This window comes from Chenopodium quinoa, unplaced genomic scaffold (genome assembly GCF_001683475.1).
Source record: "Chenopodium quinoa cultivar QQ74 unplaced genomic scaffold, ASM168347v1, whole genome shotgun sequence".
In the NCBI taxonomy this organism is placed as follows: Eukaryota; Viridiplantae; Streptophyta; class Magnoliopsida; order Caryophyllales; family Amaranthaceae; genus Chenopodium; species Chenopodium quinoa.
The window spans coordinates 1,419,448-1,424,148 of NW_018743021.1; positions in this window are offsets into that span (position 1 = coordinate 1,419,448).

Here is a 4,701-nt window from a genome sequence, read left to right on the forward strand (position 1 = left end):
CCCCTACCGGATCTATAAAGAATTAAGGGACGACACCTATCGCCTGGAAACTCCAGACGGCAAGCGCCTGCCTAGAACTTGGAATGTAGACAATTTGAAAAAAATACTACTTCTGAGTATGTCAGTTTTTTGTAAACAGTGAGTCAATTAATGAGAATTCAGACTTTGTTTGCAAAATTGTTTTCGTTTTTCCGCCTGGGTAATATCCAGACGGATTCTTATATAACTAACTAAGTTTGACACTTAGTAAGGGTTATAGCTGCTTAACCGTCTAGGTAGTACTCAGATGTATTCTTTATTTATTTTACTAAGTTTTGACTTAATAATTGCCTGTTCGCCTGGGTAATGATCCAGACTGACTTACTGTTTAACTAACTAAGTTCGACACTTAGTGTAATTCAATAACGTCCGGCCAATGCTCCGATTAAAAATTAAGCACAAAAACGCTTAGTGGCTATACAACCGGTCTCAAACAAGACCAAAGGCTAGAATGGCCGGATGGTTGCTCATTTTATAAAATCGCCTGTCCCAACATGGACAAAGGCGTCCGGCGACACCCCTCCGGGTGCAATCGTCGCAGAGAACAGACTATTTGTCGGTTCTACGTATCTATGCAAACGGCAAAAATTGAATGACCGAATTGGTCAACTCATAGCCGTCTGACCAGAATGATCTGTGAAGAACGATCAAGTTACCGAATACCGGATGCCCTGGGGCATCAGTCGGTCACCGGCTGAAGTTCTCACTTAGGTTATTTATTCCAAAGTTGCATTTTCTATCCTAATTTGGACAAAATAATTGTGCAACGGCTATGCAATCTCTACCAAGACGGACAAACTCCGTCTGGTTAGTAACTGGAACACCTATTGGTGTACGGCGGTGCACTTGGTTTAGGGCAATCACTACAGTGATTGATTGACTTACGAACGTATCATGCTCTTTGCAGCATCAGACGTTCCTAAGTCCATCAACCAACTCCATTTGAAACCAACCACACAGCCGTCCAGGGGCAAGGACAGCCAGGCTTTTGATAAGCTCGGCAAAAAATCGCCGCATGCTTTTGATAAGTTAGGCAAAAAATACAAAAATTGAAATTCGTAAAAATTGAAATTCAAACGCAAACGCAAAATGATAAAAACCAACTCAGTCGGTGCATTCCTTAAAAGTCCACCCAACCAAACGGTTGTAGTGGATCAAATGTTAACCGGACCCCGTCCGGGGGAAAAGAGAAATTGTTAATTAACCCGGCTCCTCAGCCGGTAAATACAAAGATACTCGGCACGCAGGCCGGAAAACCAAGTTTTGGCATACTACCGCAGAATTAAAGAAAAAAATAAAAAGAGAGATTGGCATACTGCTGCTGAAAGATCACTTTTGGCCTGCAGGCGGTGCCTCCTGGTCCTCTTCCTCATCATCTGAGGGATCTCTTGTGCTACACCCGGACCAGGTAGCTCAGGCGCGGAGGGCTCATTGTTGGAGTTGACCCAGGCTTCAAAGGACTCAGGCTCTGGCTCACCTTGTTCTCTCAAGTACACCACGTACTCGGCGTAACTGTGAGCCAATGCCCAAACGCTATAATCCGTGTCTGGGTACAAGGCGGCCCAGGCGATCTTCATGCGGGTGTCGTTGTCAGCATCACTTTCAGCAACCAGGCGGTTTTGCTCCGCCTCCAAAGTTGCTGTAAAGTTTGTCTAAGCCTGAGAAGCCTCCTTCTTCAGCCTCTCAACCTTGGTTTTCAGGTTGGTGTTCTCTTCAGAAACACCTTGAAGTGTGCCAAGGTCCCCCTAGGCCTTCTTGAGCGCCTCGTTAGCCTTCTTGGCGCTCTCATCCGCCTTTTTCTGGGCCTCCTCCGCCTTCTTCTGGGCCGTCTCAGCGTCGCTCACCCGCTGGTTGGCCGTTTTTAGATCCGCCTCCAGCTGCTGGATTTTTTACGCTTGTGTCATTATGATTGCTTTGGTTTCAAGATCATTTACGATAGTGGAGTATAAAGAAACATTATCAGCGTCTATGGCGGACTTCTTGTCCCTTTTTACCTATTCCCGTTTGCGGGAATAAGGACGCTTAAGCCCGTCTACCCGCAGCATAGCCTGCAAAAAGGCAAGCAGTATTAGCATTGCAGGCGGGGTAAAGCACTTGGAAAAATAAAATTGTCAAGTCTCTTACCTCAGCCAGAAGGGATAGAATGCGTTCCAGATTGAACATCTCTATCCCAGGGATGTTGTCTTTGTCCCTCTTGCGGACGGCGTCAAGCATGGCCCTGGCATGCTTCTGGACGTTTGGCCAGCAGGGAGATTGATCTGCACCATAATCAATAGGTGATGAGTGCAAAATTAAGGCAACACCTATATGTTGCCGACCGTCTGAGGAGGACGTCTGTTGGGAGTGGGATTTCACTCGCAAAGGCCACCCCTGCTCAGGCGGGGATTCAAACGGGTTCTTACCTTTAGAGCCGGCCAAGCGGGAGCCGCTTGCAGGCGTGGTGAACCCCCTGATTGCTGATAAGGGGTTGACAAGGTCGAGGCCCAGGCTACCGCCTACCCTCTCGGTTCGCCCCCCCTATCCGCATCTGTTGGTTCCCGGCTGAGGCGCCAGGAGTTGAGGCGGAGGTGGATTTTTTGGTTTTGTTGAGAATGGAGGGGGTTTCCTCCCTAGCCCGTTTGAGATTTTTCTCTGACAGGGTAAAGTCGTATCCCCTAATAAAAAATAATTACCTAAATCACTAACTAAAGTAGATAGGGAAGTAGGGTCGATCTCCACAGGGAAACAAGTCTTTTTACTCCTAATTAAATATTATAATCTAAATTATTTAAGTAACCAATATTTATGAATGAATAAGAAACTAAACTAAAAAGAGTAGGAATAGGGAGAAAATAATATATAAAAGGATCTAGGGCATATGTTCACCAATAAATAATACTCTGGGGTAAAATAGGGTAATCAATCATTGACATTGCATAAATAACATGATTAACAGGCTCTCGCAATTTATTAATCAACATAGATCTAACAGGCTCTCGCAATTTACTAGATCTAAGTTCTTATTGAAAATAGCCTTTAATATCAAATTAACATCTGCTCGATTCATCAATTTAATATTGCCATACTTTTACAAGCCGCAATTGTAAAACATTAAAACAATCCAATAAGAAATCATCATGCAATACCAACAATCAATAATAGTCAATCATCAATGCATCAATTAACCAGATTGTGAAGGGCTCTCGCTACTTATTACAATCACACAATTAATTTATCGGTATTAAATCTCATCTCTCGATTCTTGACTTAACCATTTATAAATTAACTCGCCTATTGAAACTAGACCTAAACATTAATTCTCATCTCTCGATTCTTGAATCAATATTGTCAAACTCATGCATAAAAGATAGGCCTAATCTAGTCACAGAGCATTAAATCAATCAATAGGAAATTAATCTAGCATTGATAATCAACAACAATAATTTACCCCTTCATATTATTTATGGATCCCCACAAACCCTAGAAATTGAACTACTCACACATATTAAAAACTAAACTAAACAAAATAATAGAATAAATCATGATGAAAGGAATAAAATAAATAACTAAGATTAAGGGAAGAGAAATCGTTACCAAAATAAATCTGGAATTAATTAAAGAGTTAATAACAAAGGTTTAGAGATAGAGTTTAGAGAGAGAAGTCTAAGTAGAGAGAGAAAACTAAGAGAAAGGATTAAGAGAAGAAGAAGAGGTAGAAGAAGAAGATCCTAAATAATCCGTACAAAAACGTATTTAAACAAAACTAAAAAAAAAAACTCCTAATTAGAAACTAATTGCTCGTCAAAAACACCTCTCCAGAAACACGCGCCCGATCGGGCGCGCCTTTTTGCTAGCACATTCTCCTCAGCAGCACCGCCCGATCGTGCTAACCCTCGCACGATCGGGCGCGCCTTGGGCCACTCGTCCTTGGCTTGCTGCGCTCCTTGCCCGATCGAGCTAAGCTTGCCCGATCGGGCCCTTGTGGCTCCTCGAGGCTTTGGACTTCTGATTGGGCTCGACTCCTCGGCCCAATCCGGATCTCCTCTTCGGGTCTTGAATACTCGGTCCAAACCTCGGTATTCCACATACCGAGCCCTTAATCACCGGCTCGATGGCTCTAGCCGGCCTTGGGCTTCAACGACGGTCGTGCTCCTCCAATGCTCGTAGTTGCTTCATAAAAATGGTGCAATTCCCTGCAAAACACAACCAAAACTACGAAAACACTAGAAAACACATATTAGTAATAAAAGTGGCCCTAAGGAGCCAAAAACACTACTAATTATGACCAAGGGACGGGGGTAAAATACTATATAAAATAGACATATCATTCTCAAACGTCTTTCCTACCTCTCCCCCCTGCGAAAATAATCAAGTTAAAGTTAGCATCCGGAGAAAATAATCTTTGAGACCAATCTAAGAAAGGGTCAGGCGTTTCTTACCTTGGCCTTGACTGCGGCCGCAGCTTTTTCTACAAGCTCCTTGCGGATGACTGCAGAGGACCGCTTGGGAGTCTTCTCCGTCTGCAACATCTTTAAAGCTTCTTCTGTAAAAAAGAAAGAGATTGGTCAATGTCATAAATCTATTCCGACACAAAAGCACTACAGGCAGATGTAAACGCAGGCGCATACATTTGGTAAACATGTGTCCTAGACCGCAGGCAGCTAAGAAACACTCGTCCCTGAA